Source organism: Otolemur garnettii, unplaced genomic scaffold (assembly GCF_000181295.1).
Source record: "Otolemur garnettii isolate 467f Iridium unplaced genomic scaffold, OtoGar3 scaffold00143, whole genome shotgun sequence".
NCBI classification, from domain to species: domain Eukaryota; kingdom Metazoa; phylum Chordata; class Mammalia; order Primates; family Galagidae; genus Otolemur; species Otolemur garnettii.
The window spans coordinates 3,672,170-3,696,030 of record NW_003852538.1 but is presented as its reverse complement, the minus strand read 5'-3'; the positions used below and the strand labels follow the sequence as shown (position 1 = coordinate 3,696,030).

The window sequence follows — 23,861 nt, the reverse complement described above, 5'->3', positions numbered from 1 at the left end:
TTCATAACATTAATTAACCCACTTCTGGAACCTAGTTTTTACAAAACAAAAAGCCATAAGGAAAAACTGAGGAATCATCCCATTTTTTTCTCTTTCTTTATAGTTCCAGTTTCTGAAAAAGGAAAAGCAGGAGGCAATTAGAGGTCAATGTCTACATCAGAGGGATTCACTTTCCCCAGAATAGACCCAATTGAGGTAATACCCAAGGGCTCTCATCCTGAGAAACTCTCCTGGAATTTGTAAGCAGTAAAATCTTAGGATAGAAGCATGGACAGTAATAACAGCAGGTAAAGCAGGTACTGCTTTGTGGACTGAGTTCTGTGACTGGACCTTGTTATGATTGGAATTGTGTCCCTCAAACTAATGTGTTGAACTCTTAGGTAGCACCTCAGTATATTATTTTATTAGGAAAGGGGGTGATTACAGATGTCATTAGTTAATATTAGGCCATATTGGATGAGAGTCAGCCCTTAATTCAATATGAGTGGGACATGAAGAGGAAAGGTGATGTGAAGCAGATGCCAGGGAGAAGGGCAGGTGACCACGAGGCAGAGGTGATGAGTCTAAAAAAGGGGAAGGAAGGATTAACAGAAGTCAGGAAACGTATTCTAGATTTAACAGTGTCTCAAACCATTGAGATTTTAGAGCATGATCTAAAAATATATTTAAGTAACATATACATGTGAACTTAAAGTTATATTTTTCCCAATAATTATTAGTAAATTAATAATTTAATATATTCCACTTTGTGACTAATGTATTTTTGGTTAGTCAAATTTTAGAGAGAGCATAGCCATCCCAACATCTTGATTTTGGACTTCTGACCTCCTGAATTGTGAGATAATAAATTCTGTTGTTACAAGGCATCCAGGTGGCGGTACTTTGTTATGGTGGCCCCAGGAAATTAATACAAACCCTGATTAGACTCTACTACAGAAAGACTGCCGTGCCCCAGGAAATGGTTGGAGTGGACAGTTTGTCTCAGCCATAGTATTCATATCTCTAGGAGGAGTCTTTCTTTAAAGATGAGTGAACTTGGTACAAATTATGATTCATGGCCCCTGACTTCTGAATTTCCAGTTATCAGTGTGTCTGTCTTCACTGACTGTTTTCACCCTCAGCCATGCCAGACCCTAATCCTTTTTCAGTTTTTTTCTTGTCCTGTGTGGACAACCCATTTGTAAACTGATTTTACCAATTTTACAGACTCAAAAGTTTCATGTTTCTCCTCCAATGGGACAGAGTGCTTTTCTTCAAGGATTAAGAATGGGTTTATGCTTATGCACAGTTTGTTAGAAAACAAACCAGTCAGAACTAACTGATAATTAATGGACCTTCTAATCATTCCTGATGTCTCTAGCAGCTCTTCATGGCTATACCATGTAGAAACTCAGCTTAATTAAAAATGTACTTTTATTAGTGCTGCTGTAGCCACATAGAAAATAAAATAAAATAAAACAGAATAAAATAAAATAATTTAGTCTTTGCTAGTGGCCACTTTAAGATATCATAAATAACTTCATCTATAAATTCAGTACCCTTATCATGTAATTGATAAGGGTGCTTTTTATGGCCTTGTTTATTGGCCTTTCAAATTAAATACTGTATTATCAATGACCTTTAACATTCTACTTTTTAGTTTAGGCAAAATGTGACTGCCTCCTTCAAGAAAAACAGTAAGAATGTGGAAAAATGTCATTAAAGACAAAGTGTAGGCCAATGAGAAATTCAGGGACATGGAAAGTGCAAAGCAACAGGCACACAGGGAACAGGAGATGATGCAGCTGAGGACTGACTCTGGCCTTGACGGAAGGATTAGATTTCAACAGGTGGAGATGAGTACACAGAATTTTACATGCAGAGCAGAACATGAGAAAAAATAATAGAGATGTGGAATATTAATAATAATGTGAAATGCTAACTTTATTTCTCATCTTTCTTAAAGTAGGGTTCTATGTTAACCAAGTGATTATCTAATTTAAGTCTCACAACAATTGTGTAGGCAGATTTGCTATTTTCTCTCTTTAAACATAGGGAAACTGAAGCTAAGTTAAGTCCCTGAATTGTATGCAAAAGAGGATTGGTTTGACTGTATTGAAGATTATTTAAAAAGAAAAAAGATAAAGAAAAGAAAATTTAGGTCTTGTGAAGATAAAATATTCTGGTTGTTAAGTAATTGAACATCATTGAAACCTTTTGTTCATGTCAGTGATAAGATTCAATTTTTGCTTAAAAAAGATTAATATGGTACCTGTCAGTTTGGATTAAAGAAGTATAAGATTCAAAAATCAGTCTAGATGCTGTGGCTCACACCTATATTCCTAGCACTTTGGGAGGCTGAAGCAGGTGGATTGCTTGAGCTCAGGAGTTTGAGAACAGCTAGAGCAAGAGTGAGACCCCATCTCAAGTAAAAAAAAAAGAGAGAGAGAGAGAGAGAAAGTAGCTGGGCATAATATCAAGTGCCTATAGTCCTAACAGAGGTCCTCAAACTATGGCCCGTGGGCCACATGTGGCCCACTGAAGACATTTATCTGGCCCGGTGGGTGTTTTTGCTGCCGCTGCCTATCCTGCTGTCCCGAGCCCACAGTCTGGCCCTCCAACGGTATGAGGGACAGTGAACTATTCCACTGTTTAAGAAGTTTGAGGACCTCTGCTTGGGAGGCTGAGGCAAGAGGATCACTTGATTCCAAAAGTTTGAGGTTGCTGTGAGCTGTGATGTCAGAGCACTCTACCCAGGACAACAGAGTTAGACTTTGTCTCAAAAGAAAAAAAAAAAAAGAATAGAAGATCATAGAAGATCAGTTAGGACACTGGGGACCTTCTTTTTCTTTCTCACTGTCACTGCATTAGGACAGGTTGTCATCTTTGTCTCTATGGATGAGAGAAATAGACTCAAACTGATCTAACTGAAGCTTCTTCCTTCTTCAGTGTCAACTCCTCATTCTCAGCAGACTTAACTTTGTCCAACAGATTCCATTATGGAACTCCTCTGTTTTAGAAATTTCAGTAGTTTGTCATTATTATAGAAAAAGGTCTAATGCGGGAGGCACCTGTAGCTCAAAGGAGTAGGGTGCCGGCCCTATATACCAGAGGTGGGAGGTTCAAACACATCCCCAGCCAAAAACTACAAAAGGAAGAAAAAGGTCTAATGCCTCAAGTGGCTTGTGGGGCTCTTTATAATTTAATTAGCTCCTTTTCTCTCATTTCTCTCCAATCTCTATTCCTCAACACCATTTTAATATTCACACATACCAAATGACTGTTTCCAAATTTAGACTCCTCTAATTGAAAACACTTTACATGTTTCAGAAGACTGGAAGCATGTCTGATAAAAAGTCCATTCCTGGAGGCCACTCCAATTTCTCTGAAGTCCCCACTCAGTGAAACATTCCATTTTTTGAGTTTGTATTTAATATGCCTACATTCATTGTTATGACATTTGTCAAACCTTATTTGAATAGTGGGTTTGTATGTCTGTATTCTGCAGTTGACAAAAGCCTAGAAATAAAGGATGTAAAGCTACACTAATAATTAAATTTTGTATTTTTTTCTATCAATAAAGTATCTTTGCTCAGTTTATGCTATCTGTTAGTCAAGAATTAAGAAAGCAAAGTTCTCACTCCCCTTGTGCATTTCCAAAAGATGGTGACACTTCAGGTAATTATGGAACTATTTAACCATGATAATATTCATAATTTCAAATTATTCTGATTTAACCTTTGCTAAGGAAAACCTTGCAGGGATTCTGGACAAGTAGTTCACTTTGGACAAGTTCCATGTGTTTCCCAGGTTGGGGCCAGGTTGGCTTTCAAATTTCTAGCACTTTAGTCATATTATTTAAAAAAAAAAATCACAGGACAATCAACCGAAACTAGGATTTCACCTTACAAACGCAAACAATGTAAACTAAGATATGTGCCCTCATATTAATCTGAAAAAATGGAAGGGGAGAGGGAGGGGAAGGGAAGGGGAAGGGGGAGAGGAGGGAAGGAAAGGGAAGGGAGGAAATGCCTCAGCTTTCCATGAAGCTACTCTGTGAAGAGGAGCACGTCTTCTGTCTGGGCTTGGTTTTACGAAGGCGCCCTGCTTCTGTGCCCTGTTCTACCCATCTCTAGGGTAGCCGGGTCTTTGCAAGCTACATCCCGAGCACAGTGAGCTCTAGTCTGCTGCACATGATAGTCCTCCTAGCCTGGAAGATAGGGTTCCTCCTTGTCTGCCTGAATAACCCCAGCTCGCCCCTCAGAACACCAGCAGAGCTGGCACCGTCTGGGCAGCCTAGCTGCTCCACGCGCGGCTCTCGCACAGGGCGGCCCAGAGCTCCCACGTCTGCGCTTGTCAGTGTGGCTGTGTTGTCCCCCAGGCTATCTGCGTGTTAAAGTGTAGGACTTACCCCTCGTTTGTGCATAGCAACCAGCCAGAAGAGTGTCCCCCAAAGTGACACTACAATGCCTTGACTAGGTGAAGACTCTAGGATCCACGCATTGGATTGAAACTACAGGTGTCACGCAGGCTAAGCACAGAAGGCAAGCAGCAGCCTGGTTAAGTCACTTTGCTCTAAGACATTAGAATGCTCTTTAACTCAGAAGAGACAAAATATTTTCAGGCTTGACTCTTGACTCTTCCTCCCAGGCTGCCAACCCGCTAGCACCCAAAGTCAACTTCACACAAGTCTTCCCCTGAATCAAATAGCAGAAATGGCCACAGTCCCTCCGATGCCATCCAGCATGAGGAAAAGTGTCACAAAAGAGAAGTTAGAGAGAGGCAGTGATTTTAACTGGTTAGTTTCAAAATATATAAGTTTTGCACCTTTTTAAAAAATATAGGACCCCAAGAATGCATGTGAGCCTTGGCAGGGTTCTTGGCTGCAACCAACACCAGGAAAGATATCTGAATCACAGCTTCTGCAGTAAACCTTAAAATACATCCCTGCCTCGCATCTCAGCTGTTGCCAACCTGTTGCTGTTCCATAACACGCCACGTGTTCCCTGCCATGGTGTCTTTGCTTTTGTTTCTCTCTCCTTGCTACAAATTTGTGTCTTCTTCAAAATGTCTGCACTTACTAGAACACTGAGTTCAATTATTTCCTCCTGTACAGATTTTAGAAGTATTCTTATGTTTCAGGAACATAGACCGTATCAACACGTCTTTAGTCCTCTCCTCCACGGCTTTATTTTTTTTTTATGTTTTTTGAAGCAAAATTTCTACTCAGTGAATATTTTTAATTTATGTATTGTTGAATATTAAGTATGTGAGTAGAAATAATACAGAAGTATTACAGAACTATTAAGCAAATAATTACAGAACTATTAAGTTGATTATCATCAACTTGATTCAACACTCAGCTTGACTGTTATTCCGATGTAAAGATTATCACGAGTCCTCTGAATAGCACTGCTATCAATGTCTGTGAATTTTGATAGGAGTAACTCAGTGTTATGTTAAATTTTACAAAAAAACGGTTTTCTACAAATAAGCATATGCAAATACACATATTCTATTAAAATATAGAGATTACAAAACAAATGTTAACAAGTATCATTTATAGTTCTTGTAATGATCTCATAATTATCTCTGTTTCAAAGATATGAAATTGAGATTTAGAAAGGTTAATTTGCCCTACTCACATTAATCAAAACTGGAAAAATGGATTCTCTTAAAAAAATTTGCATCTTCTATTTATACATTAAAATATACAAATAAGTTATGCAAATACTCTATTATAATGTTAGTAATGAATGCATATCTTTTATTGAGGATTTTGGAGGAAAATCCTTTTTAGGTTAGCTAGCTGAAATGTGTTCTTTAATTCACAATGCAGTCTACAACCCACTAATTTGATCAATCTAAAGCTATGTTTAAAATAATCTCTAATTTTTTAATCAAGTAGAGTCTTTCTGCAATTTTATAAATGTGATTTAGCAATTTGATAAAATGGATCATTGAAGTTCTGTTTCCAAAATGTGTAGCTTCATAAAAGCTGTAAAAATTATGTTTCTACATAAAGACATGTAAAATGAGAGAATTGTATTTCTTATGAGCCTTTGTCACTTTTTTCTTTTTATAACTTAAATTTAATTTTCACTAAATAGATTTGGAAACTTATAATTTGAAGAACTTTAAATAGCTTTACTCTAAGTTTCAGTATATAATTTTGATAATAGCTGGCATTTATAGATTACCAAACAAAAGATAGTTAACAAGTATCATTTATATTTCTTGCAATGATCTTGTCATGATTATCTCTATTTGAAAGACATGAAATTGAGATTTAGAAAGGTTATTTAGTTTGCCTATACACACCAATAAAAACTGGAATAAAAGGTTTTTTAAAATTTAAATCTTATATTTGTATTTATTTAAATATACCATCTTATTTAAAGTGACTTCCCACATATCTGACATTCACTGTGTATTTTTTATATTTTCGGACATAAATAAAACTGAAAACATTAATATGTGAGAAGTATATGCAATTAGTGCACAATAATTGAAAAGAATAAATGCTTTTTCCTTAGGTTCACAGGCCAAAAATTTAGAAATTCAAAAGCCAAAAATAAATGATTTCCATGTGGGCTAATTCATGAGGATGAATTTTTAAAATCTACATCTTAATATCATGCTGTATCCCGTTATCACGTTTGTTGATGCCATCGTGACCACCAGACACCTAGATAAAGTTAGATTTACACATTTCCCTTACAACCTACCTACTGACTCAAAACGAGCTACTTTATCTTTTAAATTCTCAGATTTCTTATTGGCAAAATGGTTAACAATATCTGCATTACAAGATAGTTTTAAACAAAAATCTAACATGGATCACTGAGACAGTTGTTTGGGATAATTTAGAATAATTTCAAACCAGGACTAAAGATAGATTAGTACTCCACACATCAAAAGTATGATGCTAATTCTGTCTAATAAAATAGAAAGACAACATTATCTTCCTCAACTAGGCTCAATTTACTGCCGGTTCTAAGAAACCCTATAAAAATATGACTTAAGTGGTCACTTCAGCAGCACATATAGTAAAATTGTTACAATACAGAGAAGATTAGCATGGCCCCTACACAAAGATGATATGCAAAGTCATGAAGTGTTCCATATTTCAAAAAAAGAAGTCTGAATATATATTTTAAATAAATATTATAGTTTCCTAGTAGCTATATGAATATATATTCCCTATTGTGTATTTGCCTAATTTCCTAGTTCCTTACCCTCCTTTGTGTTCAATGGCATAGAAAAGAATAGCCTACTCCTGAGACCACAGTGACATCAAAGGAAGTGCATATTCACGTTAACTCAGTGATGTGAAGGACAGGACAAGCAATGACCTCCTTGATTCTTTTTTTTTTTTTATTTGCTGTTTTTGGTCGGGGCTAGGGTTTGAACCCACCACCTCTGGCATATGGGTCTGGTGCCCTACTCCTTTGAGCCACAGATGCCACTGCTTCTTGATTCTTTAAAAAGAGATCTACAGGTTGGGTGCAGTAGCTCAGCCTGGAATCCCAGTGCTTGGGAAGCCAAGAAAAAAGGATCCCTTTAGTGAGGAGTTTGAAATTAGTTCTGAGCAACTTAGTGAGGGCCCTCACATCTGTATAAAACTTTTAAAAATCTAGATAGGCATGGTGGTCTTTACTCCTCCATCCTGGGTGACAAAGTGAGACCCCATATTAAAACAAAATGAACACACCAGGATAATTCAATAAAGAAACCTGCATTAATTCTTTTTGTTATTGTGGTATTTTCCTTCAGGGCCTTAGGCCTACATTTAAAAAAGTGTTTTCATACATTTTCTTCTGGGATTCTTATGGTTTCATGCCCCAGCTTTTAGTCTTTTATTCATCTTGAATCAATTTCTGTGTATGGTGAAAGACAAGAGTCCCTTTTCCTTCTTTTGCATGTAGCTCTTCAGTTTGCTTAGGATTATTTAGTGATTAAGATGTTCTTTCCCTAGTGTATTTTGTTGTCTGCTTTGTTGAAGATCAGCTGATCATAGCTGTATAGTTGTCGGGCTACTGTGGCACCCCGTCACCCCACAAATAAAAATAGCCATGTAGTGGCACCTGTGGCTCAAAGGAGAAAGGTGCCAGGGTGCTGGTCCCATATGCCGGAGGTCACGGGTTCAAACACAGCCCCAGCCAAAAACTGCAAAAAAAAAAGAAAAACAGTCAGGACGTGGATTGAAGGTACGTGCCTGCAAGAGGTGGGCTTCCCATATCTCTAGAGAGAGTCTTGAGCAACCTCTGTCATGGCCTTTTATTGAAGTATTATACAACAGGTGTGGGGGCCCACTTACTAGGATCAGGTGCTTAATGGTCGATATGTGCTCTTTCCCCATGGGCTTGACTCTCACCCTGCTGCACCACAAATGTTCAATGTTCTATATACAAATGACTTAATAAAAAATAAAAATAAAATAAAAAAATAAAAAGTACCACCCTGCTAGCTAACTAGCAACGACCAACGCATCTTCTCTCATTAACGCTGCAGCTGCTTGAGGGCTTGTCTCCAGGCAGCAAAACATCTGCATGCTGGCTGGGAGATTGTCTTGCTCTTTTGCAACTTGGATGGAATTGAAGACCATTATCTTAAGTAATGTATCTCAAGAATGGAAAAACAAACAAAAACATAGGTAATACATGTTCTAGTTAACTAGTGGGAGATAAATAATGGGTACCTATGGGCACAAGGAGATGTGAAGGACATTAGAAACTAAGACAGAGGAAGCCTGGGAAGAGATGAGAGATAAAAACTTACCTATTGGGATATAATTAACACTGCTCTGGTAAAGGGTACACTAAAAGCCCTGACTTAGGTGGTATACCAGGTATCTATGTAACAAAAATATTTTGGTACCACCTTAGTACTTTGAAATTAATAGAAACCTACAGATAGCCACGTTTATAATTTATCCATGTATCTTTTGAAACTATCATATATAAAGGTACCACAGTACTCATATGCAAGATAGAAATGTTAATATCATGGAAATATTAATATCATGAAAATATATATAATTATGTATAAATATTTAAGTGCCCACAAGTAAACAAAATTAAGAAGTTAAAACAAATAACTTAAATTGATTTTCTCTGTTACATATGAGTTGGATATGTCATGAAGTTATTGGTATAATAAACAGATAAAATTTTTGATAAAATCTTATCTAGGTGAACTGAAATTATTAAGGATGTTGTTTTCAAAAGTACATATCTAAAAGTCTTTGACTTTTTTGACTTTTTGTATATTTATTTATAATTTACAAAAGTAATGAAGACTTTTCAGACTGGTCTGATAATTATTCAGTTTTTTTGAGAAATTCATATCATTATCCCCCAGGAAAATTTGAAAGTTCATTATGTTTTCTCAATTACAAGTCTGTAGGAAAACGAGAACGATAATATAGATAGAGACTTGGATAGGTGACCTAGATTACATGTGTATTATGTAGATAGATAGATAGATAGATAGATAGACATATACACACACATACTTAACACACCTTATATGCATGTAGTAAATTTTCAGTTTAAGGGAGTTAATAAGTTTTTCTTTTTTGAAATAATATTTAATTAGTCCATGATAATTGAATGAATAAGTGTGTATCTTCTAATATTCTTATTTTGGCTCAATAAAAACTGCAAACTTTATGTTCCATGTTTTAAAAAGTATGGTCTTTGAAATATATCAGATTAATAGGTGCATGCTTTGGCATAACCCTCTGTTCACCCAGATGCCTATCTCAGTTAACAGGTGTGGTTGGCCACTGATAGGTCACAGCTGAGTTCTTCAACAATTGGCTTAATGAAGAAAACTGCCTTGCCCAGGGCCACACCCCTCCCTAAGGGCAGCTTTCACCCAGTGACTGGGGAACAAAGGCCTGATCCCTTTGTCCTGGTTGAGAATAGCTTGAAGGTCCCTCCCACCAGTGTTCTTCAGAAGATTCGCAAGGCCTCTGTTGAAGCTGTGTGTGGCAACTTCATCACTGTTTACCTTTCCCTCTGCCAGCAGCTTCTGTCACTCCTTTGCAGATAGTGTTCAAAGGAGAATTTCCCTCAAATTGAGATGCACATTAATCTCATTCTCAGAGTTTGTTTCTGTGGCAAATAGACTTCAAACAGGGGAAATGTTTTGAAGGTTACTCCAATTGTGGCATTAATGTCAACAAACATGATCCCCAGTCAATGACAGATAATATTCAATTATTATACAATTGAATTATTATAATAATAATTATTATTATAAGTTAACCATTATAATCTTTTAAAAATATTTTTATTAAATCATAACTGTGTACATCAATGCATTTATGGCGTATGATGTGCTAATTTGACATACAATGTGGGAAACTTACATCAAACTTGTTAGCATAACCAACACCTCACTTCTTTGTTGTGGTAAGAAATTTATATTCTACTCTTAATAGTTTTAAAATGTACCATTACATTATTCACAATAGACGAGGTCCACCAAATACCTTCCCTCCTAATGACCTCCTCCCTCCCTTCCTCCCCTCTTCCCTTTTCCTTTCTAGATTATAGTTTTGTTTTATCATTCGTATGAAAGTGTAGGTGATTATATATTGGTTTCATAATATCATTGAGTACATTGTATACTTTTTCTTCTATTCTTGAGATACTTTACTAAGAAGAATATGTTCCAGCTCCATCCAAGTAGACAAAAAAGGTATAAAGATTCCATAATTTTATGGCTGGATAGTATTCCACAGTATACATATACCACAATTTGTTAATCCATTCATGGGTCAGTGGGCACTTAGTCTCCTTCCATGACTTGGCCATTATGAATCGGGCTGCAGGGAACATTCTGGTGTAAATGTCTTTGTTGTAAAATTATTTTTTTATCATTTGGGTATATATACCTAGTCGAGGAATTGCAAGATCAAATGGCAGGTCTTTTTTTTTTTTAGTATTATTTTCCAAACTTATTTCCAAAAAGGATGCATTAGCTTGCATTCCCAATAGCAGTGTAGAAGTGTTCCCTTTTCTCCATATCCATGCCAACATTTGAAGTTTTGGGATTTTGTGATGTTGGCTAATCTTACTGGAGTTAGATGATATCTCAAAGAAGTTTTGATTTTCATTTCTCTGATGATTAAAAATGATGAGCATTTTTTCATGTATTTGTAGACCTTGTGACTGTCTTCTTCAGAGAAGCTTCTGTTGATATCTCTTGCCCACATAGAAATGGGTTATTTGTTCTTTTTTATTGATTAGTTTGCGTTCTCTGTGGATTCTAGTTATCAGACCCTTCTTGGAAACAACTGAAAATGTCTTATCCTCTCCTGAAGGTTGTCTGTGTGGTTTACTTACTGTGATTTTGGTTGTGCAGAAGCTTTTTAGTTTGATCAGATTCCACTAATATATTTTTTGTGTTGCTTCAATTGCCGGGGGATCCTCCTCATAAAAAATTCTCCCAGGTTAATTTCCTTAAGCATTTTCCCTCAACTCTATTCTAGTATTTTTATAGTTTCCTGTCTTAAGTTTAAATCTTTTATCCAGTGAGAATCAATTTAACCATTAACTATTGTTAAAAGTGGGGTCCAGTTTCAGTCTTCTATAGGTTGCTAACCAGTTCACTCAGTACCATTTGTTAAATAGAGAATCTTTCCCACAATTAATGCTTTTGCTATGCTTATCAAAGATCAAATGATGATAACTGGCTGGGTTCATCTCTTAGTTCTCTATTCTGTTCCATAAATTTATGTCTCTATTTTTGTGCCAGTACCAGGCTGTTTTGATCACTATAGATTTACAGTATAGCCTGAAGTCTGGTAACATGATGCCTCCTGATTTGTTTTTATTTCTGAATTATGTATTGGCTATTTTAGATTTTTTTCTGATTCTATATAAAATGAAGTACTGTTTTTTTCAAGATCTTTAAAGTATGACAATGGTGCTTTAATAGGGATTGCATTAAATCTGTATATTGCTTTGGATAGTATGGACATTTTAATAATGTTGATTCTTTCCAGCCATGAGCATGGTATGTTTTTCTATTTGTTAGCATTTTCTTCTAGTTTTTACCTCAGAGTTACATAATTCTCTTTATAAAGATCTTTCACATCCTTTGTTAGGTAAATTCCCAGCTATTTCATCTTCTTTGGCACTACTGTAAAAGAAATAGAGTCCTTGACTATATTTTCAATTTGACTATTGTTGGCATAAATAAAAGCTACTGATTTATAAGTATTGATTTTGTATCCTGAGAGGCTGCTGTATTCCTTGATTGCTTCTGAGAGTTTTGTAGTTGAGTCCCTGGGGTTTTTGAGGTATAAGATCAAGTCATCAGCAAAGAGTGACAGTTTGATCTCCTCTGACCTCATCTGGATATCCTTGATCACCTTCTCTTGCCTGATTGTGATGGCTAAGACTTCCACTACTATGTTGACTAGCAGTGGAGACATAATATTTTATGATCATAGGTATCTTAATCATTACCAAGATGATAATGAATATGAACTTGTAAATAAGATTATAATAGCTTAATAAATAAAAGATAACATGTGCTGGATACCTCCACTGTGCCCCATGGTTATACATTGTTTCCATTCACTGTAAACTTTTGGTAATGAAAAAATTAAAACTTTATTTTAAGCTATTGCTCAAAGTAATTTATCAAGGCCAGCATTCCAACTAAGATTTGTCTTAACCTATAATCTTATACTGTGAACTTTCTGCCTTAAGGGCTCCAAAACTAACTGTAATAGAACAAATAAGTCAAGACTTTTCTGGGCAGTGCCTGTGGCTCAAGGAGTAGGGTGCCAGCCCCATATGCTGGGGGTGGCAGGTTCAAACTGGCCCTAGCCAAAACTGCAAAAAAAAAGGACTTGTTGGCAACATTTCTGGAGTATGTGAGAAGAAATAGTACATAAGAAAACTTGATATGGTTCCACTGGAAGAATGGATCTCAAACGAAAACCTTTCCAAAGTGTTCCAGAGGAAAAGTGATGTCATTACAATGTTCCACATGGGATGACAGAGATACGACCTATGCTAATAGCTGCCAATATGAAATTCTTGTAGATTTTTGGGCCTCAATCAGGGGTTAAGAGAAGTTGTGAATACTGCTGATCCATGAACATGGTATATTTAAAATTGCTTTACTCCCCAAAGTGATTTACAGATTCTAGGCAATTCTCATTAAAATTTCAGTGCCATGTTTTGCAGATCTAGAAAAATATAATTGAATGCTTTGTGTAGATTCAAAAAGACTTTGAATAGACAATGCAATGTCATGAATTAAGAGCAAAGCAGGAGGCATCACTTTACTAGGCTTTAAGCTATACTACAATATTGCAGTAACCCAAACAACATGGTACTGGCACAAAAACATCATAGTCCCATCTGATTGTTGACAAAGCAGATAAAAACATACACTGAGTAAAAGAATCCTTGTTCAATAAATGGTGCTGGGAAAACTGGTAGCCACAGGGGAAAGACTGAAACAGGATCCAAACCTCTCATCACTCATAATAATTAACCCGTGATGGATCAAAGACTTAAACCTAAGGTGTGAAACTAGGAGAATCTTAGAAGAAAATGTAGGAAAAACTGCTCTTATTGCTATTTACCTGAGCAAAGAATTCATGAAGAAGAACCCCAAAGCAATCACAGCAACAATAAGAATAAGTAAGTGGGACCTGATCAAATCTAAATGCTGCCACACAGCCAAGGACATGATCAAAAGAGAAAATAAACAATTGGCAGAATGGGAGAAAATGTTTGCATACTATATACCTGATATAGTGGACTGATAACCAGAATCTACAAAAACTCAAGGAAATCAGCAAGAAATAACCAAATAATTCTATTAAAAGTTGGCAAAAGACATGAACACAAACACGTCAAATGAAGATATCTAATGGGCAACAAATGAAAAAATGCTCATGGTCTCTAATCATTAGGGTAATGCAGATCAAAACCCCAGTGAGATATTAACTAACTCCAAGGAGAATGGTTTATATTAAGAAGTCCCAAAATAACAGATACTAGTGTATTTGTGGAGAGAAAGAAATCCTTTACATTATGCTGGTGGGATTGCAAACTAGTACAACCTCTTTGGAAAAGTGTATGGAGATAGCTCAAAGAACTTAAAGTAGACCTACAGTTTGATCCAGCAATCCCACTACTCAGTATATACTCAAAAGGAAAAAGATCATTTTGTAAAAAGGGCAGCTGCACTTGAATGTTTATCGCAGCAAAAGTCACAATCACAAAGTTGTGGAAACAATCTGAGTGCCCTCCAGTACATGAATGAATTAACAAAATGTGGTATATGCACTCCAGGGAGTACTACTCAGTCATTTAAAAAATGATGATCTAGTATCTTTCTGTCAACCTGGATGGAGCTGGAGAGAGTTCTTCTGAGTGAAGCATCACAAGAATATAGAAACAAACCCATGCACCCCATACCAAATTGCAAGCAATCAACCAATACTAAAGTGCATATATGGAAGTGAATCCCAGTAAAAATGAAGCTGGGAGTGGCTGGGGGATGAGCTGTTGTCCCACCTGTTGGGTACTGGGCACACTATCTGGGTGAAGGATGTACTTATAGCTTCAACTCAATCTGTACAGAAACAAAGTATATAAACAGAACACATATACCCCCTATTATTGTGATATAAAGAAGGAAGAATAAATAAAAAGAAAGAAAAATTATGAATAATGGTCATAGATAGATAAAAGTAATTAATACTATTTATCTGTAGGTGGTAAAACATAATTTAAGCATTTTATTGTTAAATAATTTGCAACTGAAAAAGAAATACATTGTTTAAAAAAAGAAATGTATTATAGAGTTTGAAGATGGATTATGAATGAAGGTAATTGTAATAATCTCTCAAACCAGACATACCACAAATATTTTAAAAAGTGTCCTTAATAACTGTCTTCTCTGATATAAGTTACTTTTTTGCTTTTGTTTTTTTCAATTTAGACATCAGTTTGGCAGAATGTAGAAAAATGCTAAATAGGGTTGGAGTATTCTGTGAGATTTTTCTGTGTTTATGATAAACAATCAAGCATAAACAAATGACCTACTTTCTATATTTTCATAACAAAATAACCTTAGATTTAATTTTGACATAAAATGCTTTAAAAAAAAAATCCCTGTTACAAGCACAGACACTTTTAACACTTCAAATAAACCTATGAGTCTATTATAGGCAAAATAGAAATTCACAATAATGTGAATTCCCAGGGAAGTATTTTTACTAATGTTTATTTGGTACTGTAAAATCACATCAATATCTGTATAATTTTTAGTATATCTTCAGAATAAAGTCAGTACTCACATTAGGAGATGTTCAAATATAAGCTTGGGGATGAAGATATTTACAGAGTGTGAATACTGGGCCAACTGATCAAAGCAAAACTGTACATTATATGCAAATACTACGTGTTAATGAGATAAATTCATGCCTTGAAGGATTTTCTAAGATGGATAAAGGAAGAAAATTGACTCAAGGAAAAGTAGCAAGAACTGATCAGACAGCAACACACCTTAGTACAGTTCATAGTTATTTTTGGTAACACGATGTGCTAAAAGGTGAGGCAAGTGCTTCAAAAAGAGGGCATTTCAGAATATAATTGTATTTATGCCATAGGAAGAATGAAGATATGTGGGGAAGAGAGATTAGGAGAGAAATAATTGTCAGGAATGAATGCATCCGAGATGATGAAGTACACTTTTGGTGGAGGTGAGGGATAATTTACACGAGATTATATAAGGACCTGACATTCCCACTGAGATCACAGGAGATCTTTCAAACAAAAGGGAGAGTTCCTGACTCCTAGGCAGTAGCTGGAATATCTCACACTAGATACATGAGAAAGGGAGATTTTCTGGCTACCAGAGATCTGGGAATGAAAGAAGGTAGGAAGAGACTTGTTAGAATCTCCTGTGTGGATCAGAATGGTAGATTGAAAGCAGCACTTCCATTAATTGGTTCAACAGGTATTCAAACATCTACTGTGTTTCAGGCAGCATCCCACAGTAGGGACACAAGCAAAATTCCTTCCCTCATAGAGATTACTTTTCAGTGGGAGAGACAGAAACTAATAAATAAATATAGAAGTACCATGGAAAGGAAATAAGTATCATATGGGGAGAACTGTATTTTTGGAGATAGTGGCCAGAGTCAGCCTCACAGAGAAAATGACATTTGAGCCAACCCCCAGAGCAGTCAATAAAGAAAGTCATGCAATTATCTTGAGTAAAAGCATTCCAGGTAGAAGGAACGGCGACTGGTGTGACTGTAGAGAGAAGAGGTTGTAGGCAAGGGTACAAGCGGATCATTTAGGTTCTTGTAGTTTTGGGTTTTAGTCATTCTAGAAAATTAAGTAGACTATCACTGTATTTTGTCATTCTGTACAAAGATTATTATATTTGGCATTCATGCTTTAAGATCATTTTCTTTTATAAGACACATGTTATGCCCCAGGCCTTATTAACATTCCATCAATTACGAATATTCATTGCCTATCACTCCATATATATGAGTAACAGTGTACAATTAGTTCTTCACAACCTCTCAACACAGAGCCTTCATTCCCCTGTGATTTACTGCTACACTCTCAGGAGGTCTGTTGTCACAGTTTACCCAGATTCAAGCAGCCACTCATCTTTGGGCCTCTCATGTGATTTTGGGCAATACTTCAACATCTTTATAAAACTGTGTGTTTACCTCTCCTACTGCCAGCACATCATTTTTAATGTGGTATGTTTCTGAAAATTTAAAAATAAAAACAATCTTTATCTGAGAGTAAAATTTGGTTGATCAGAAGTTCCCTTGCACTTGTAAACAGACTTGCCCATATCTGCTAAAGACAGAATTCGTGCAGACTCCTTCACACACTTTTTAATTCAGGCAGACTTCCTCCCTCCAGTTTCTGGCCTGTGTGTATCTTCTTGCAGACAGAGCTACAGATGGTTATGATAAGTTCGTGTTTGTGTTTATCGGAGGGCATGCTGGGTGGCAAATTGCACTCTTGTTTTTCCTGAGTAGATTTCAGTGAATTTTCCTCCTCTTTCATTTTTCCCCATGTTAGGGAATTATATGGGCCATAGTAAATAAATGTAAATCTAAAGTAGCATGGACACAAAATCAGGTGCCAGTAAAATAGCGATTGTCATTTTAGTGCATCAAGCTTTAATAAGATTGTAATTGGTCTTGGTTGCCAAACATATGGGTCAGTGAGAAGAGCAGTGAAAGCAGATTAGATCAGTTTGGGAGGCTATATTAAAAACTCCATGTAGGGAATTTTGCTGCTATCAGAGAACAAAGAGAGATGAAATGTCACCAGCGTCAGTGTGTGGTCTTTTGATCTAAAACCTTAATGTGTGTTAAGAGCCATACAAAGGAAATACTTTCAAATTTATAAAATTAAAATAATTCTATTGGACAAATAAGATGGTGGAGAACAATTCATTCACAACTCTAGATTTATTGTTGATCCTGAATTAACTATATTAATAGTTAAATTGAAAAATAAGTAAACTCAGAAAATGCCATGGAGTCACATAAAAGCTAAATTCTAGCACTGGGCTACCAGGTCATTGTTTTTGAAAGGGCTTGTTGTTATTATTTTTTGCTGCCAACAAAAGATAAAAAATTTCCGTGGGAAACTCAAACTTCTTTCCTATACTAATCGTTATTATGATTCTAGTTATTTTCAAGTAAATTATGTCAACTTGGACTCAAAATAGATCAGATCTAGAAAGCAGTGTAATCACGCTCAAAGGATAACAGAGGGAAGGTTTTGTTTCCGCAGGACCACTCGGAGTGCATGGAATGAGGCACCTGAACTGGAAGTAATTCCCTCTGCAATTCTGGTTGATTTCCTTAATTTGCTTTACACACAACTTCTAACTGAAACTCAGTAAAAGTTCATATGTATAAATCAGTGCTCAGAAAATCATTGCATTTCACAACAGTGCAGGACACCAAGCAGATTACTCTTATTTTCTCCTCTGTTTTATAAAATAGAGACAGAGAAGGCAAAGGCAAAATGTGCTCACAGCAAAAATGAAAATCAGAATTGAGAATTTCTGACTTTGATTCTGTATTCAGTTTACTAATCTGCAGCACTATCCCCTGGAGAAACTGAACAAAAATCTATAATCTATAATATATTCCATAATCTTTCATGTATAAACTGTTATAACTTTTTACAAAGTTAAAAAAATTACAAATTTATATTGATATTTGTCTTCCTTGAGACATGTACCAGTCTTATTGTGTTTCAGGTTTATAACTTGAGTTGCTCTTGAGCAATGTGAGTGCAAAGAGATGCTGGAGGGAATTTTATCTGAGTGGAAATATTAAATTTTTTTCCTTTCTCATATAAGTACAAGGAAAAAAACTACTAAATTGATTTTGTCCAAACTTTCCAAAATATTCACCTTTAGGCTGAGAAGAGAAAAAAGAAAATTTCATCTCAAAAGGTTGTCTTTTGATGAAGTTATAAGCTAGTGAGATAAAGATTCAAGCTCTAAATCATTTTCAACCTTAAATTTTGTGTTCACTGTCACAAAGGTTAATATCTTAGGATAATAGCATTTTATTGATTTCAGAAATGATAAAACAGAAGAGAAAAGAAAATTAGCTAATCTGGCAAAAAAGAAAAACCAGAAAATTTGAGCTAACATGAAGTTTGTACAAAATAATATCATATAATCAATTTTGAGAAATACTATGGAACCTAGAGAAAGTCTGAATTTGGGGGATAAAATACAACTTTATTCTAGTTAGAATATAATATATGATAAATAATTAAGACCACTATTAAGTTTTTATTCAATAATTCAAAAATCTCTCATATGTTAGAGAAAAATTTTTCTTTCTCATATAAGTGCAAGGAAGAAAAAACTACCAAATTGATTTTGTCCAAACTTTCCAAAATATTAACCTTTAGCCTGAGAAGGAAAAAAAAGTGCTTTGCAATGATTACAAAGCACTGGAAAAGATATAAAAAAGTCTTTAAACCATAGGTCATTTATGATGCTGGAAACTTTGCTGAACAGAGAGTATTAGGAAATATAGACAAAAGCAAAACAATCATAGTTTAAAAATTAAGTAACTATAGAGTACTGTAATCACAGACCCATGAATAATAGAATTGTAAATGATCTCAACAACACTCAAGTTCAGTAGTTCTTAAAACACCATCCTTAGCATTTTGGCGAGGCCATTATTACACTTCCTGTTTTATCCATTAGGAAACAAAGACATTATTAAGCTAAAAGAAATTGACAACAAATACAAAATTATTCATTGTGTAGAACATCCTGCACATCGCAAGTGCTTTGTAGCGCCAGTTCTCTTACTAAATGCCATTAGTGTCCCACCAGTCATAAAGACAACCACCACAAGAAACAAAAGGTGCCCTCCTCTTGTTCCAGTCCTCCTATGGAATGGAACTCTCCCATGGTAAGAACTATTTATTGAAGCTAGTTCAAATTCCCTCTTCTACAGATGAGAAAAATGAAGCTCCGAAAATTGGACTTCTGTTACCTATTTTAACCTTCATGCCCTCCAAATTTGATAACACTTATATTTAGATATTACATAGATTTACTATACTTCAGATTTGTACAAAATCTGAATTTTTAGGGTTAGGCATAATGAGCCTTTACTCAATTTTTTCCCCCCAAATTTGCCAGAGTTTGAAAAACAAATAGTAAACTATAAGTAGTGGTAAATTAAGTGAACTAAAAAAGAGAATGATTTAAATTTGAATTTTAGTATTGTTTATTATCATTATAACATTAAAATTTCATGTTTCCAACAGAATTTAAAACAATTTAAATGCTTACTTTACTTTTTAAATGTACAAAACATCATATGATTATTAGATATCTTAAAATATAGATAATATAATTACTTAACTAAAATAATTTGGCATGGTTTGAGTCATCAGTGGGTTTTAAATCTCTTATGAAAATAATGGACCTCACTTTGATTCGAAGCAGCTTAGAAAACTCTAGTTTTGGTCTACACACAGATTTCAGAATATATTAATTATCTCTCTTTGCTGTGTCAGATTTCCCAGACCTCAGACTCCTAGAATTCTAAGTGCTAGGAGTGACCAACAGAAAAAGCTCGTTGAATTTCTTGGATGGAGACTTGTATCGGAGTCAAAGATTACGATTTATATTGTTTACTTGTAATCTTAACATAGGGTTTTCATCCTCTGCTTGTGTTTTTTCTATTTAGTCATTTATGGATCACACTATAAAATCTTTGTTTTTCTTGACACTCAATCCCCCAATATTATTTCCCTTTTCTGCTCCCTCTATATACACCTATAAAAGATACCCTATATTCCATGGAACTAATAGATAGGGTCCTGTTTATTAAGAATTCTCTCCCCGTGTTTTCTGCCTGCCTCATAGATTGATGAATATTACGTTTCTCTATCTCCTTAGATAGAAGCAATAGTCAAAACATACACCTTATTTCATGTTCATCACTATCACTCAAATCCTTCCTTAAAAAACCATCTATCATTTGGTACCCTAAATTCAGATATTTTTCTATTGCATTTTGCTAAATATCTCTGACTTTCTCCTCATATGAACAGTTAAATCCGCTTCTCTTCATATCAAATCCATTTATATTTATCCTTTTCTTATCATATAATCTAATCATAATTTTAAAATGGCATACTCTTCTCTGTCACTCTCTTTCTCCTTCTCTCAACTATTTCATAGAAGCACTCTTCTCTGGAAATCATGGTGTGGTAATTAACCAATTAAGGGTAGGATCAAACTCTCAGCTTAAAATTGGTTCAGATATTCAAACTGAATGTGCCCCCCAACACACACACACACACACACACACATACACATACACACACACAGAGGCATGAAAGTTTTACTTCTCATATGATGGAATTTTGAGGAGAACAGGGCAGGTACTTAGTCTAAAGTAGATGGAGAAAGTAGTGAGAATATCAACTGAGAATTTGGGTTTTTGGTAGTCGACTGGGGTACAAGTCCTCCCAAGTGGCCTGCGGTTTGCACAGTTCAAACTTTCCTGCTGACATCAAGGGAGAGAGCATGAGAGACCTCGTTATTGCTTGTCCAGATACATACCTGGTTCACCTCAGACAGGAGGTGCATGGGGGAGTGAGAAGCAGAAACTCAGCAACTAACAGCAGTCAGACCTCAGAAATGAAGTCCAACTTTTTTATTGTAATTCACCCCTGATATTTAAATAGTAACAGAAATGTGCCATGACGCATGATTAAATTTATTTTTTTATTTTTATTTTTTTTGAGACAGAGCCTCAAGCTGTCTCCCTGGGTAGAGTGCCGTGGCATTACAGCTCACAGCAACCTCTAACTCCTGGGCTCAAGCGAGTCTCCTGCCTCGGCCTCCCAAGTAGCTGGGACCACAGGCGCCCGCCACAACGCCCGGCTATTTTTTGGTTGCAGCCCTCATTGTTGTTTGACAGGTCCGGGCTGGGGATTCAAACCCGCCACCTTAGGTGTACGTGGCTGGCGGCTTAGCCGGTTGAGCTATAGGCGCCGAGCCTCATGATTAAATTTAAACTTTATGGCCATATATCACTTCAACAATGGACCAGGAAAGTCAAAAACATTAAAGCCCAGTAAAGCTTGAGGACCCATGACAGCCAAATGTACTTTTGGTATACAAAACAAAACAAAACAAAAAATCCTCAAACAAACACAAAAACCCATTAGTTAAAACAAACAAATAAATAAATAAATAAAAAACCTGAACTTTAGTTAAAAGTGACGCACCAGTATTGACTCATTGATTGTAGCAAAGGTACTAAATTAATGAAAGATATTAATAGGTAAAATATATGAAGTATGTGGAAATATTCTGCGCTGTTTTCTCAATTATTTTTGTATATCTGAACTTTCCTAAAGTCAGTCCATTTTTTTAAAGATGTTGGTGAAAAATTATGAAATTTAAATAAGGTCTAAAGTTTAGTTAATAAAATTGTACTATGTAAATGTTATCTTGGTCATTGTCCTATGGGTATGAGAAAAGTTCGCCTTAGGGCAAACAGGGTAAGAGACATAAAGGAATTCTTTTTCGCAATTTTTTGTAAGTCTACAATTACTTCAAAATAATTGAAATATATTTAAACACTAAAACAAAGGAATCCGGCTCTATCACCTAGAATCTGAGAGCTTATGTCTCAGAGCTACCCAGATGAATAATGTCTCATTTTCAATATTTCCAGAATGGTAAAATATTTTTATGAATAAAACTCCAGTCTACAGATTAGATCTACAGTGACAGAGAAAGTGATAGAAATAGTTAACATCAGCACACTATTTCTTATTTGGTAAAGTGAGTGAATTTGGAGGACAAAGAAAGGACTTTGGGGCAGTTGAGATGAAATGGTCTGTTATAAAAGAAAAAAAATCAGACCAGGCTCTGATTTCTTCATGGAAGCTCCCAGTGCCACAAAATATGGAAATCATGTCTGTAGATTTCTGGTGAGAAAAACAAATTTTGACCCAATAATTTTTCATGGTTGTAGGAGATATACATTTTAAATAGGCAAGAAAAATCCACAGAAAACAAAACCTATACCAGTTTGAAAAAAACAAAACAACAACAACAAAACAAGTTGCTGAGAGAATCCCAATGTTCTAAAGGTAAACCAAAATAAACATATCCTAATTGAAGAAATTATGTTTAAAAAAACTCAGATGGTGAAAATTTAATAGAACTAAGATTAAGCAATGTGGATGTTTTATCTACAGAAAGATTATAAATATCACAAATCTTGAAAATGTGAAATATTGATTTGTGTCATGAAATATAGCAAGTGGAATATTGGGATAAAGAAGAAAGAAAATACTTTGCTCATCCCTTATAGCATAGTACCAATAAAAACTATACATTTTAAAATTATAAATTCAAAACTCAAAGCTATTCCAGCTTTTGATGTTTTCATAATTTCAAGGACCTTGAAGAAATATTTCTCAAATGAATTAAAATTTATTTTTTCATCTTTATTTTTTGTTCAATTAATGCCAATTTAAATTTAAATTTTTATTAAAAATCCCATTAACTTAATTAATTCTTATATATAAGCAAATCTTATCAATCCAGAATAGATAATTAGAAAACTATCTAGAATTATGATTATAATATTTTATGCTTGGTTATTTCTACATTATAGGGTCTAATTTGGATTTAATGTTCTTTATTTGTTGCAGATTAAATTTTTACAATGTCTGACTCACTGTATAAGAAAAACCCAGAAAGTTGAAAAAAAGAAAAATGAAAAAAGAGAGGAATCACTTTCTTTCTCAAAGTCGTTCAATGGGAGCTATGTACCAAAATGCATTTCAAGATAACTGGATATGCACGTCCAAACAAAACTGTCGTAGAGGAAAAGAGGTTAGTTGATCCCTCCCTCCCTGCTTTTTAATTAATTGATTAATTAATTATTTTTAGAGAGCTTCACTCTGTCACTCTGAGTAGCTTACTGCAACCTCAAACTCCTGGGATCAAGTGATCCTCTTGCCTCTACTTCCCGAGTAGCTGCGGCGACAGCTGCCAGTCACCATACCTTGCTAGTTTTCTATTTTTAGTAGAGATGGGGCCTTGCTTTTGCTCAGGTTTTTGAACTCCTGAGCTCAAGGGATCCTCTTGTCTCAGTCTTACAGCCAGCTACCACATTCATCCCTGCTTTTTAGATACCAGAACAATCTTGTGGATACTTATCCAGGCAGATGGGGTGAAAATTTATAAACCTGGGCAAAGGAAGAAAATCCTCCTTAAAGTTGTATGCAGAATGTGTGTGTGTGTTTCTTGCATTTCCAAAGGGAGTTCAGAGC

General features: G+C 35.3%; 1 non-coding gene across 1 annotated transcript; it reads left to right on the top strand.

Moving 5' to 3' along the window:
- Positions 1–7,004: 7,004 nt before the first annotated feature.
- On the top strand, positions 7,005–7,111 carry LOC111728193. Its single transcript, XR_002775569.1, has one exon. It is a non-coding gene; the product is annotated as a U6 spliceosomal RNA (small nuclear RNA).
- Positions 7,112–23,861: the final 16,750 nt, after the last annotated feature.